This window comes from Pinus tabuliformis, chromosome 6 (assembly GCF_031772625.1).
Source record: "Pinus tabuliformis cultivar Carrire ecotype Pingquan chromosome 6, CPIR1, whole genome shotgun sequence".
NCBI classification, from domain to species: Eukaryota; Viridiplantae; Streptophyta; class Pinopsida; order Pinales; family Pinaceae; genus Pinus; species Pinus tabuliformis.
In genome coordinates, this window is record NC_142292.1 from 715,741,296 (window position 1) to 715,756,864 (window position 15,569).

Genomic DNA, 15,569 nt, shown 5'->3' on the forward strand with positions numbered 1-15,569 from the left:
ATTTTATCCTGTTAAGGAACATGGTGGTTTTGGTATTCATTTGCTAGATTTAAATTGCATTTCAAAGAAACCGTATTTGCTAAACTAGTGAAAAATGCTGAAAAAATGGGTAACGGCTATAGCTTCCAAAAGGAGTTGGAAATCTAAAATCTTTATCTTGATGCTTATAGTTGGACTTGCAAGTAAAAAGATAGGCTTTTCTAAGAGGCCGTTACATCCAACAACTTTTAAAAACCAAAGCAGTGAGAAACTTACTGTACCTTTTAACTGTACCATGGGAAGCGATGGCCATTTTGCAAGTTGTTTGACTACCAAGGTTGGCTGTAACTGTGTTCTTGGATTTAGGATTTAATCACAATGCTTAGAAAATGAAGTTTATGTTTGCTGTCAGGAAAATAAATCCACACAGAGGCTCTCCTATGGATTTACAATGTTGGTTTAGGTGCCCTTTAATGAGATTAAATATGATTTCTTAGAAGTTTAAAATTTAATGAATTTGAATCCGTTAGTTTCTAATATGTTGGTCAAGGCCCACATTTAGGCTAGGAGATCTATGATGCTACCTAAATGTTCAAAGTTATAAACAATTGAGTTAGTCCCCTGTATCATTTCCTCAATGATTTGATGGAACCCAATTGTACTCATCTATATTAGGAAACCCATGTAGACATATATGAGTGTGAAACAATAATGAATCTTCGTAGGCATCTTGTTTGCTTGAAATTTGCATACAATGCATCTAAAAACTCTTGATGCATATATGGGATGTTCTGTTCAATTGTTTTAATAGATAAATTATGTTGTTCGAAAGTGCATTTAGTTGATTTTTATTTGGTATTAGACTAAAGGCTTGTGGGACTTAATGCAAGCAGTGCAACATCTAATCTACAATTCAACATGTGTGCAAATGCCCAAACTTCTTCTTGCATCTCTAAGGCTAGGATGTTAAAAACCCTTAACTCAAATGATATTTAGTGGCACGGAGTTAGCCAATGTGCAAGAGTACCGTTGGATCAACAAAGACAAGTGGAAAATGTAGAATGCAGACTTCCTTTGGCCAAGCATGTTGTAGAAAGACCAGTAGTCAAGGATTGTTCAGTTATGGAAAAAGAATTTCGTTACAACCTGTTGTAGAAAGACTAGTAATCAAGGATTGTTCAATTATGCAAAAAATATCCCCTTAAAACCAAGACAGAAAGGCAAATGCAAAAGTATACCTCTCAAAGTGTTTAACAGGGTAAAAGCATACAAATACCAACAAAGTGTCCTAGCTGGGTCATTAATAAAATAAAATAAAATTCAAAGAAGCAAAAGAAGAAAGAAAGAACACACAACATGAAGGTTTTCAAAACTGAATTGTATCATAAATATAGATATACAAAAATTTCAATAATAATTAAGTTCTAAGCTTCTATAATTGTCATTCTCCACATTCCAAACAACTTGAATTCATCCTTATCCTACAATTTTGTCATTTTTCTATATGTTTTCCCAAACATCATTTGTATAACCTTTTTACTAAAAAACAGAAAACAAGATAAGAATATAAATGGCATACATACACATTGAGCACTTTTGTAAAACCCTTAGTTGAAAAAAGGAGTAAATATCATTGAGAATCGGTACCTAAATAAGCTTCAAAAGAATGAACCAATGTTTGCATGGAAACAAATCCCCACCACTGGGGATGCATCCCTTATATTTCACCATCCACGAGTTCATGAACATTGGAGGGGGACATCTCAGACGACATAGGGGACTTCCCCCACCACATGTCCCTTGTGATTCACAATCCTCAAAGAAATGGGCACTGTAGGGGGAAGTTCCCATTAGGAAGGGGAGGTCCCAGAGGACATGGGGACATTGCCAACAGAAGGAAGGGTCTTGGAGACATTGCTCAATGGTTTTGAGGACATTTGGATGGCTCCTTTCCAAACCTACACCCATGTGGTACTGAATCTCTACGAGAAATATTTACTCATTTTTTAACATTCATGCCAAGACAAATATTATTATGCAATGCCTGCTAGAATATTCATACACTCCTGTGTTGTGTAGGTTCTTGTACCTTGTATACTCTCTGTTAAATACACTGTGAAAAGGTATGAACAAATGTTGCATGGAAACCCATCCCCAACCATGGAGCATACTCTGCATTTTTCCATCTTTGGGGATTCGAAGATTGCAGGTTCTGGGGACATTTGGATGACTCCTTTCCAATCCTACACTCATGTGGTACTGATTTTCTAAGAAAAATATTTAGTCACTGATTTAATATTCATGCCATGACAGAGGTATTATGTAATATGTTCTACAATACTCTGTTGTATGTTTTTGTAATGGAGGATAATCAACACAATAAGTTTTCATGCCCTCGTATTGTAGGTTCTTGTGCCTTGTATCTATTTTCTTTTAAAAATGTTCCATAAAAGGGTGTGAACCAATGTTGTATGGAAGCTCATCCCCAACCCTGGTGTGTCCCCTGCATTTCTCCATCCTTGGGAATTTCGGGATTGCAGGGTGAAATCCCCTTTTGGAAAGGAATGTCCTCAGGACGTCACTTAGACATTTCTTGCCAAAAGGACGTAGGGGAGAAGTCTCTAGATGCTTTCAATGATGTCTAACTTCCACTATCCAAACTAGCCACGGGTTCTCCACGAAAAATATTCACTCACTACTAGACATTGAGCCCCTGAAAAAAAAGATAATCCTATCACTAGCATATTTGGTAGGCTTATGTACTCTATATTTATGATGTCCTAGACTTATTATTTAATAATTGCTATTCAATTGCAACATAATCCTACTAAAATCTTTATTTTTAATCATGTGTTGTTATAATTTTGTTTAAATATATTTTGTCGCTCATTCACAAAAAATTTGGGCATTCTTCTAACTTCCCAAAAACCCGTTACCTTCATCCCCTGTCAATGAAGCTGGGTGCAAAACTAAAACGCTCGTGTATCATCAAAGACCACTTCCAACAACTTGTAAGAAATAGAGAAAAGATAAGTATAAGCTAAAGCCACCATATATCACCAAGGCTAATCAATAAATTTAAGAAATAGAGAGAAGAGAATACCATATGCATGCTGAAAATAGCTACAATAAATGTAGAAGAGTATCACATACTACATATATCACCAAGGCTAATCTATAAATTTAAGAAATAGAGAGAAGAGAATACCATATGCATGCTGAAAATAGCTACAATAAATGTAGAAGAGTATCACATACTACAGAAGAATATCACATACCAGAGTGGATAACTGAATATTTATGTCTTGTTTTAGTTTAAAGGAAAAGTAGTTTCAGGTTGGCAAATTTTGAGACTTACCTCTCCCAGTGATGAAAGGAGGAGGAAGAAGAGAGCATTTATCATTGCGTTGAAGCCCGAGATTCGTCAAAGGAGTAAATGTGGTCTTGATTGTGAGCTACTTCTTTCTATCCAATAGAAGCATGAATACTTTGGCTCAACATATTCCTACTTTGGATCGGCATTTTTGGACGAGGTGCTCCTGGGGAGTGCGTCACAAGTTGCAGGAAAGTAAAAGCATGAATGAGCTAATGAATGGTTTAGCTCAACATATTTGGACGAAGTGCTCCTAGGCAGTGTGTTATCAATTGCTAAAGGAAAGTAAATATTTGGTGACAACCCCACCCAATATGTTTACCTCTTCAACAACCATTTACCCCACCATTCTTAACTTCACCGAGGGTTCAGTCAACACAATTTGTTAACTAATTGTTTTTCCATGCTGATCTCTGTTCATAAGATTGTCTTAATTTTGGTGACTCCACATGTATTGATGGGACAACAAGTCCTCCGTCGAAATCATTGAGCAACGATAAAAGACCACTTTGTCTTTAGTTGTCAGCCCATGATTTGGTTCAGCGGATTTCAACGGGTTCACTGGCTTTTTCGCTTGTTCAGATCGGTGAGGCCATTTTATTTTTGCTTTTTCTAATTTGGATGTTGTCATTGTTGGACTTTATGTTTTTAATTCCATGGTCACGACCAAATAAAGTGGGAATTTTTTGACGTTGGCCTCGATTTCCGTTTGCATTTTTCGATAGAGAAGTGTTTAGCATTTTACATAGATTATTCCCTGCTTTTGTTGATTATCATTTGTTTCTTTTCTTCGATGTCTTATACATTTTTTTATTTTATTTTTATAGGATAATTATTTAATAGATTTTATTTTTTATTATAGTATAATTATTTAATAGATAATTGTGAGTTTCATCCTTAATAATTAATATAAATTATTATAATTGCATTATTTTATTTTTATAATTATTATTAATAATTAATAAAGATTTACAAAATTTTATTTCTATGTAATTATAAATTAATAAATATTTATTTCTATGTAATGATAAAAATTAATAAATATTCCATTCCTAATAAAGGTTAATGTAGCGATGGGCTCTGCCTGAAGAACAACATCAATGTCTTCTGGAGTGCCACACCAAGTTCTTTGAAATTCCGAGGTGACTGCTATATCTGTATTAAATATGTCGGAATGTGAAAAGATTTCAAACATTCCATATCTGCAATTCAAGATGTGCAGTTGGAAGAACATCACACTAACCATGCGAAAGGCACGTGTCAATCCAACACTGCGGTGTTTCATTTATGTCTTGCTCTTAGAGTGTTCGACTCTATTCCTGTTCGTTAATTTCATGTTTTCCAAAAATACCGATAACAACAACAGTGAGGGCTTTGTTCTATTCCCTAAGATCTCAATAGGGAGGGTTTTGTTATATTCTTTGCTTTAAATATTTCCACAAGGTTTTTGTTATATTCTGTCCTTTAACCATTTGCTTTAACCTCGCAGGGTTTTGTCCTATTATATGTGAAAATCATTTCTATTTTAGCTTATTTTATAAGTCCATAATAATAATAGAAGACTATGAATAATAATAATAATATAAGAGCATGAATAATAATAATAGTAATATAATTTCTGCAGAAGAAGTATGGGAGATGCAATTTTTTGATATATCATGAACAGTTTTGTTTTCTTGGGGAAATTGCATAAAAAGTAATGAAATGCATGAGCAGACAAATAGGTGGCGTCACACACGTCCCTATTCTAGGCAGGAAAGTGGGTAGCTACATATCTTAGTCTATTCAATTTGACTCTGACTGAGAGTACGAAAAGAAAGGGATCGATGCGCTCATCTTGGCCCCTAGACTCTAGAGCCCATTCGTAAATTTGAACGGACGGTCCTTAATATCCAACATCAATGCGGTAAATGCAAATTCCCTCAGATATTCGGGCTCCGTAAGGCAAGACAAGACGCTGTCCGGGCATGCTGCGCTGCTTGGCAGCAGAACTTCAGGTTGAATAGACGTCAAAAATAAAAGGGATAAATAAATTTACTAAAGAGAGGCAAAATAGGCAAAATTATCTCCAAGAGAACGCGAGTTTTAAAGATAAAGATGATTAATACTTCCTATGTAAAGAGGTCATTTCTCAAATTTTGAAAAACAGTTTTATGAGTAAAATTTTTATGTCAGATACCAAAACTAGCTCCAATTTTTTTTTAAATAAACCATATATGAATATCATGAAAGACCAAATTTCAAGTAATGCAAAAATTAAACTAGGTTAAACTCTGCAAAAAAAAATGAAAAATGGAACTAGAAAGTTAGAAAAAAAATGAGAATTACACACCAGAGACAGGTTAAACTCTGCATTTTCATTAGGTTAATCTAATGAGTCCATTAAATGCATGAATCTTCCGTCGGTAGAAGTAATTTACGAAACTGACCTTATCAATGAATTAAGCCTGGACTCGACTGAAACGTTTCCGAAAGTGGCGCTCATGATATGTGTTCCTGAGCTCATATCGCAAAGTGGCGCTCATATGTGTTCCTGCCCAGATCATTTATAGGTAAACAAACACTTTCAAACGAAATGAAATAAATTGTTTCTGATTAATAATAGTAACATTAAGATTTTCTCTTACCAGTTTGACATCAATTTAATGCACTCCAAGCTATAGATTTCTTCTCGCCATGAGATGATCGAAAACAAAAACAACAAAAAAAAAAGAATAAGGAAAAAAGCGGTGCACCGCACAGACATGGAACAGCAACCATACCAGAAAATTCTAGGAAAAAATATCGTTTCTATAGCAGAACATAAATGTAAGAGAAACCATTAAAATAAAATCACTGCCATGCATGGAGGCAGCCCTTAAAATTAAGGAAAATGGTAACAGAGCATAGAATTAAAATGGTAAATGTAAGAAAAACAATTAAAATAAAATCACTGGCCATACAATAAGGCAGCGTTTAAAATTAACGAAAATGGCAATGCAGAAGAAAATCCTACAGAAGTTTGATATGAATAATAAAACCAGCTCTAGATGACAGAACCATCGACTGAAACCCAGGTTTTATATCCAAAATGGAATTACCGTTGGAAGAATGGAGCGGCTGCATTTCCTTAATTAGAAATGGAGCGGCTGCTTTTCCTTAATTAGAAATCGTAGCCGATGTTTTTTCGATATCGGAAATTGAACCGGAAAAGCAGTTTTCGGGAATAATCTCGTCCTGCACAGAAATTGAACTTTGCGTTGTGGTTATATGGCTTCCTCACGGTGAATGGGACGGACAGTCGTCAGGTCTAGTTTGAGCGTGGCATCACCACCTCGTTACATCACCGTCGTGTCTAGTTTAGTTTGAGCGTGGGAATCATTACCGTCAGGTCTAATTTTATTTTTCTCTTAACTAGCATTTGCACCAAATGTTACAAAGGAAACGTGGTAAGGCATAAGTTTTAGATGAATTGTGACATATAAAAAATCATTGAATATAAAAATTAGTAAACAAAATGCCATTCAAACAAATATTTACACAATTTGGCCATCAATATCAACCTTTGATAGATTTCATGGGCGATGTGCATGGATCTACCTCCTATTCTTATACTCATACATCCTCATAAATAAATAACCAACTTATGACACTGACCAGAAACCAGAGCTGTTGTGGATGGATTCTCAGATAAAACAATCTCATACCCATCTCCATATGAACTCATTCCTTCTGCCACCATCTACCAAAACATGGCCCCTCCACCTGCTCCTTCCCATTTACGAGATGCATATACATGTTTATAAACCACATCAAGTAAATTGTCTCTCTCACTCGTGTGAAATCATGGGTCTTTGTAAGATTTCCCAAACTCTACAAACAGAACTCGTTTTTTCAATATCCTACTTCCATTTTCAAGGTGGCTCTTTATCCAACTCTGCAAAAATGAAAGCTGGGTCTCCTCATCTACCCTAGCGAGCCTTTAAAAGTTCAAATCACAGTTCAATATATTAGTGCAAACTCAAACATTATGACCAAGCAATGAACACTTGTTACTATAATAATGAACTGCATCCCTATAAGATTACATGAATGAATGTAGCAATTCTTGTGACTCAATCAATTTCTGTAAAAACCCAACATCTCGAATATAGATAGAAGTCTAGAGAATAGATCTAACTTTGTAAGAACCTATCAATCTCAAGCTTTTAATCACTCCTATACAATATAAACATGGGAAGAAAAGATAGAGACTTACCATATGACAGGATAGGAATGAACTGTTGCAAAATAAAGTCCTCTGATTTGGTTATTGGTGATGAAATTTGTATTGATCTCTCTTTTGTATTCTCCATAAAAACCTTCCAAACCAGCCTCGAGAAGATGGTTTCCATCATCCATGTTTCTCATGACACCACACATGGAAGAGATCTAACATTTTCTAAAAAAAAGTATTCCATACACTACTTGAAGAATTCAAGGAAGGGCCATTCTATTTTCCACCTATTTTCCTATACGAAAATCACTTTGCACTTGAAAAAGGAAATTCCCTCAATGAATATTTAATACATTCACCACCAACCCTAAACAACATAGGAGACAATAATTTTTCATGTTATTTGTAGCTAACCTATAATATACTATAAAATTTAAGAGACAAAATTAATCTAATAACGTAGAGACACGTATGGAAACACCATAATCACCATAATTAACACACACATTCATGGTGGACATTAATCATATTTATCCTAACAATTGAAGAGAATGCAAAGGGGATTAATAATAATCAAAATACAAGAAAGAAAAAGTTAATCAAAGTAGAAGAAGAGGTGAGCCGAAAAGGTAGAAGCACATATTATGTTATCACTGTGATGGGTTTAAATCCCCAAAGGCATGCTCTACTCAATGAATCTTTGGAGTTGAATTCTCCATTTGGTAGGCTTTGATTTCATTGAGTATTGAGTCATGAATATTTGGGGTTGAATTCTCCATTTGGAAATCATTCACCCAATTTCCTCATTGCTTATATCTACGTCTCCATATAAGCAGTTTTCCTCGCTGCTTCCTCCACTTGTAGCCTTTCTGTAAGCAATCCATATCTTAATTACTAAAGTAATTACACAAATATATATATATATATATATACATTGCGTATGGAAAACTTTGTCGAAACAACGTTACCCAACAAAGCTTAAGGTTCTGGAGTTTATGTTTAATTTTCTAAAACGACATTTATGGTGTTGTTACCAAAGTTCATGTTCACAATAAATATCTTCACATAGGGATTCCCTACACTTCATCTGTAGTTAATTCGCGGCGTTCTAAAAAATACAACTGTCATTTCAATTCTGCGTTCACCCAATTACCTTATCCTTCCTGATGGTTTTTATTGTTTTTTTGTATTAATTGCCTGCTCTGCCTGGTACGTAGCACGAACAAGCCCATCCCACCACAGTTCCCTTCCTCGATCACTTCATTGCATCGATGGTGGGGATCCAAGTCATTGAATCCTACGGCTATGATTGATTCCAGGTTTATTCAAGCCAGCTCTCAGGAACTAGGCTGCATTTTCCTCTTTCGGTCCAGAGCGCCAGCTCCACTTTCCTCTCTGTCTCCGCGAACTGGTTCCTTCCTTCATCTCGACCGTGACCATCTGGCGCAGCGAATGGTTTCAACTCTGAACGGCGATTCCAGGGTAAGAAATCACTGTTTATTTGCTTCTGTATTATCTCTTCTCTGCGGTTTACGGTTTCAGTGATTTATGTTTTCCTGATTAATTCAATTCAAATACTAATGAAATTTGTGAAACCTCTGCCTATAGATTCTGTCTCAGAGGATCCAGGAGCTACCCGTCAAGTAGTAAAGTGGTCACCCTACTAGGTTCCAACGCTCAAGAAGTTCCGGGTAAGTGTTTACCACCGGTCCTCTGGTTACTTGGCTGAGATGTTCGTCCTCTCCACGGATTTGTTGTCTATACTTCTCGAATCTTTTGTAATTAAGTTCAATGGAAAGTTGTATAGTTGATAGCCAAGCACTGAGAAATTTTCGTTTTGCCCTCTATCGAAATGAGGGTTTGATTTCCGGCTTCAGTTGTAAAGTCCAAGTTAGCCGAGGGTTTGATTTCTGGCTTCAGTTGTAAAGTCCAAGTTAGCCGAGGGTTTGATTTCCGGCTTCAGTTGTAAAGTCCAAGTTAGCCGAGGGTTTGATTTTCGGCTTCAATTGTAAGTCCGTGTTAGCTTAGTTCTTTGAAGGGTTCTCCCATGTCAAGACCCCTTGTTTTAGTCTTGTTTTCTTTCACATTATCTTGTATTTGTTGAGAATCTCCTCAGGATAAAGATTATGTTTTTCTTCTCTTATCAATGAGACTAAGCTTATTGTTCTACTGGTTAATAATTTATATGCTCTAGACGTTGTATTGGTTATGGGCTTCTGCTGGATATCAAGGTTTTAATGGTCACCTTCTGTAATATAATCACATGGTTCCTAATCTGAGCGTTCAGGGTTTTATGTGTATGTTCATGAAATTATTCATATGTATTTATGGTTTTTTCCACGTTCTTTCTAAATTATATTAATGTTATTCTTGTGCTCTGCTTTGTGCATTTATTCACTGTATTTACCATTGTTACTTTGTTCAAGGGCATTGGAACGTATTACCAGGGTATCTCCGTCTGAATTTCCATTTGAAATTATTGTTTACGTAGAATGTTTATGTTACCGAACTGCTATTGCTGTCGGCCTTTGCTATCTTAGATGCGAGCTATCTCCTTTTTTTCTTGCCGTTGTTTTGTTTGGCGATGGTTTAGTTATTCCCTCCTTCGAGGGTTACTTGAATCTTCCAGCGTTGAAGATTTCCTGCCTGTGTAGGGTTTATGGGGATTTCTTCAGGGTTTTGAATTCCTTCATTAATATGATTTCCTTTCGCACAGGTCGACTCGACCTAGGGTTTGGGTTTCGGTCTCTCTTTGTTTCTTTCTTTCTTTTTTATCTCAGAGTTTTTCTCAGGTTAACTATCGGTGGGAACAACCCCCTCCGCTTGATGGATTTCCATCATTTCCTGGTAAATTCCTTCTGGCGCAAGCATCTTTGTTCAAAGTTTGCTGGTCATAAGATTTTAAGTTACAAATTTTGGGTTACCCTTAATCCTCTAAGGTAATTATTTTTCCAAATTTGCATTACTCTGCAACAGTATAATCTTGCAATACTTTTACGATGTGGCTACATATGTGACATCTAGTTCCTGCTTCTACCCAGCTTGTGGACACCCTACAGTTTTGAGACAGAGATTGTCTTTAAAGAATGGGTTTTCTATAGCTACGGTAATTCATTCTTTCCCGTCATCTCTTTCTTGTTTCTTTGTTTACTACAATACTAAACTCTCTACTGTTTATAACTCAGGAACCTTACAGCGTAAAAGCAATTCATTAAACTATTGTTACCTCTGCATTTTACATTCAATTGAGGTTTTAAAACAAATGGTCTTTCATTTTCTATAACGGTCTCGTTTTCTTAGCTATGCAGACACTGTTGCTTATTCTTTCATTCACTGCTAGAGTCCTATACAGTCACAGTAATAGTTCTTTCTTTTTCTGTAAAAGTCTCTTTTCTTTTTAGCTACACAGACATAGTTGTATTTTCCATACCTGAACACGAAGATCAAATGTAGAACCCTTCTGAAAGATAACAAACTTGTCTCCATTCAAATGGGGTAAACATTTCATTAGCCATGCAACCGCGGCATCATATCTTATCCGATGACATTGAAATAAAGTTAATCTAAATTATTCCCATCAACGCTGAGCCCACAAAATTGAGGACCCGTAGGAACGTTGATGATCACATATTTCATTAGCCATGATACCGCAGCATCAGATCTGATCCGATCACATTAAAATAAAGCTAATCTCAATTATTCTCATCACCATAGAGCCCACAAAATTTGACGACTCATAGGATCGTTACTGACCACATACTCCATCCTTGCCTGCTACTCCATTCTTTCGACAGTGGAACAGTATAAGACCTTCCTCAGAAAACCTCTGGCTGGAATTGACATACCCATAATCAAAGTAATGAACTTACAGGTAAATATCACCAAGTTTCTGCAGGAAAGTTTTGAGAGCAGTCTTTGTCGCAGTTACGATGGAATGTGAGGCAGGTGGTTACAAATCAACGATTCGTAAACAAGTAATGATATTCTTTGTAAATATCACCATGTTTCCACTTGAGGGTAGCAGGTACGATGGAACACCATGGAAGGCAAGTCGTTACAGAGGAACAACTAATTACATTCAAGGCAGGTCGTTACAGATGAACAATTAATTGCATTCGAGGCAGGTCGTTACAAATGATCAATTGAACAAACTATTAACCGACGTAAACCAAGAAGTCAGTGTAAATTTCCATAGATGAACAGTTGAATAAACTGTTAACTGGTGGAAATGAATTTAGTTTAAATTTCAATCGATGATCCAAGGGCGGAAGACGATTCAATCGTCTAACAATTAATCTTATGGCGCAGATTATGCCAACATGGCATGAAGGGGAGTTCATTTCAGAGAGAACGCCTTACGGCGTAATTATAATGAGAGAAAATTGAAATTTATAATTAAAGTTGAACGCATAGATACAGAAATCGACATGGAGTTGCTATATATGGTATAGTAGTACGAATGAAACAAGTTTTTTTTCCTTGTAGAAAAACGGATGAAATAAGTTAATGACACGGGTGAAGAATGATGAGAAACGCCATAATCAGATGGAACTTCGTAATATATTGTGGAAGTCGTATATATGGGGTTAGAAGAATTATATATCAATTTTTTGGAATTTTATTAAATTATAAAATTAAATATAATCCTTATCAAAATATAAAATGGATAAGAGCATTAATTTACCAAGTACGTAATTTGGGTATGGAATTTTAATATGTTTAAATTTTTTGTGCAATTTTTTATAAGTTTTTTGATATAAATATTTTTTTTAATCATATTATTGTAATGTTAGTTTACTTAGTTTACTTCTCATATATATGTTATTGGATTTTTTTGGAAGAAGATATGTAATTTAAAAACAAGTAAAGTGATGAGTATTAAAGATTTATTATAAGTTTTTATTAATATATAAAATTATTTTATTTAACTATGTTAGTGTATTTTTAAATAATGGAAATGTTAATGTAAATTATATGTGATAAATATATACAAAGAAATAAGAAGCAATTTGTATTGCATAGTTATAAAGTAGTCATTAAAATAGGAGTTCATCATTAAGTTAATAGTCAAAGTAGTTATTAAAATAGGTGTTTATTGTTAAGTTAGTGACCAAAGTTGCTAAAGTGATGAGCACACCTGATTTAGTTGAGCACGCCTAATTTAGTTGAGTTAAAGATACAGTTGAAGGAAATGTTGGACAAAGGATACATCAGACCTAGTGTATCGCCTTGGGGTGCACCAGTGTTGTTCGTAAAGAAGAAATATGGTATTCTTAGATTGTGCATTGACTACAAGCAGCTGAACAAGGTAGTGATCAAGAATAGGTATCGTTTCCCGAGGATCGATGTTTTGTTTGATCAGTTAAAGGGAGCAATAGTCTTCTCTAAGATCGACTTGAGCTTGGGATACCATTAGGTACACATCAAGGAAGAGGATATCTTCAAGATTACGTTCAGGACCAGGTATGGATATTATGAGTTTGTTGTTGTTCCATTCGGTTTGACTAATGCTCCAACTACATTCATGTGTTTGATGAATAGTGTGTTGCGTCCGTATTTGGATAGGTTTGTTATTGTGTTCATTGATGACATACTGGTATATCCTAAGAATGAGGAAGAACATGTCAAACATTTAGTAGTAGTATTGAGGTTACTAAGAGAGAATCAGTTGTATGCTAAACTTAGCAAGTGCAACTTCTTTTAGACTAAGGTACATTACTTGGAGCATGTTGTCTCCAAGGACGACATAGCAATAGATATAGAAAAGATAAGGGTTATCATGGAGTGGGTAGCTCCTAAGAATGTGGATGAGGTGAGATCATTCATGGGATTGACAAGCTACTATAGGAGGTTCATCAGGAAATTCTCACGCATTTCATATCCTATCACATAATTACAGTGGAAAGGTAAGAAGTTTGAATGGACATAACAATGTGAGGCTAGTTTTGAGCAACTTAAGCAGTTGTTGACACATGCACCGGTACTAAATATTGCAGATCTATACAAGGAGATTGTAGTATGTACATATGATTAAAAGAGAGGAATCAATGGAGTTCTCATGAAAGAAGGATAGGTACTGTGTTATGAGTCACAGAAATTAAATGAGCATGAGCATAACTATCCAACGTGTTGTTACCTTCTGAAAAGAGAGTTCCAGTTGCACCAAGAGGGAAAAAGAACATATATGTTTGGAGCTAGCCTCCAAGCCATAGAAGCACTCAAATCCAAATCGGACACCATCCAATGGATAGTGCTCAGAATTATCTTTCCAATGGTATATGGAACCCCCCAAATGGACTCCAGAATCAAAAGTTAGAGAAGGCTGAATGTTACCCTTGAAAACCAGAAGCAAAGAAAAATGTTTAAGTTTAATCTTGAATCTCCCAAATCGGAGTTTTCTAAAGCAGAAGTAGGGGAGCACATCGACAATTAGAAATCAGTGATCATCGATATCGGCTTATCGGCAATCAAAGGTCCAAGGCGCATCGGATTATCAGCGATCGAAGGTCCGGGAGCATATCACAAATCGCATATCGGAGGTCCCTAGTAACAATGAGGCAAGTGGAGCAAAGAGAAAACTAGCGATCAACAATCACCAATATCGGAGATCAGAGGTTCCATCGATCCTACATATTGGCACGCTGACATGGTAACAACTCTAAAAATATTGCGAAATGGAAAAGTTATGATATAGTGTAAAATCACCAGGAGGGTCGAAAAGATTTTAACAAAGGATTTTAGCAAAAAAACAAGTATCGACGGGCCTTTTCTCTCTCCTCCAGGGGGCACATGGCAGAACACTATTAGATCTGATAAAGACATGGGGCAACTGACATCATCATGATGTGGCAGTATGGAGGACATGTGGCATGCTAATCTAGAATTTTGAGGGGTCCTATGGGGGCATATCCGGGTGACACGTGTCACCACTCACAAGGTGACACGTGGCAAAGGATGATGTCATCGCACAGATTGGCGATCGGAGGATGAGAAAAATCGTTGTATCAAGTTTAAACCTATGATTTACCAATTGAAGGGCTCTGATAAGGGGGCTAGCTAGTGGTCACAAGGAGAGCGAAGAACCAAGAGCTAAGCAGGACAAACGATCCCGCATATCTGTGATTGCAAGTATCAAATGGTGTAAACAAAGACGATGCTATGAAATTACCAATTGCGATATCCTGGGTGTGCCCCGATTGATGTTCAACAGTAGCAAGCAATAGAGGGTGCAGACTCTCCCTCATCCTTTTTCCAAGTGGTCCAGACCGCATCGCACATCGGAGATCACAATATTGGGGAGAGAGCACCAAAGGCAAGCATTAGAAATCATCGATATGCGGGATTGTGTTTAACAAAGGGATGAACCTCACACACGCAAGCCCAAAGGTCCTAGCACCCAAGGACTAAAAGACTGGTCATAGCCCCGGTCACATGAAGCAAAAGAGGCTAAAGTGGATCAGAATGTCCCGTCTCGTAAGGACCTTTAATGGGAAATCTCGATGCGGTAACTCTGTGATAAAGTAATGCAAAACTTTAAAGGTGTGGTGGGTTGGAAGATGCAGCATGTAAGAAAGGAGATGCAACATTCAAAATCGGCATGGGCTGACCTAGTAAGGCCCCTTGTGACATGAAACCAAGGTCGACACTGACAGAGTAAATGAAGACAAGGAATCTCAGGAGGAATTGATAATCCCGCATGGTGCTCCATGCATAGGGAAGATGAAGTACCACCCAGGTGACCTCTGCTTCTGTATTGTGACATTAAACTGATAGTTGACCGCTCCCAGTTCTGGAGAATGAATTATTCGAGTAGTAAAGGCAGAAGCAACGAGACTTAGTTGGGTGGCACAGAAGGTCAGACCATGGACAAGCAACAACGTAAGCAAAGGAAATCCCAGGGATGGGCATGGAGAGATTTTGGTTGGCATTTCCATCTTATTGTTGACATGTTTTGTAATCATGTAATGTGTTGACCATTTAATAAAGAAATTAATATTTTGTAGTCATTTTTGGGCCACAGAG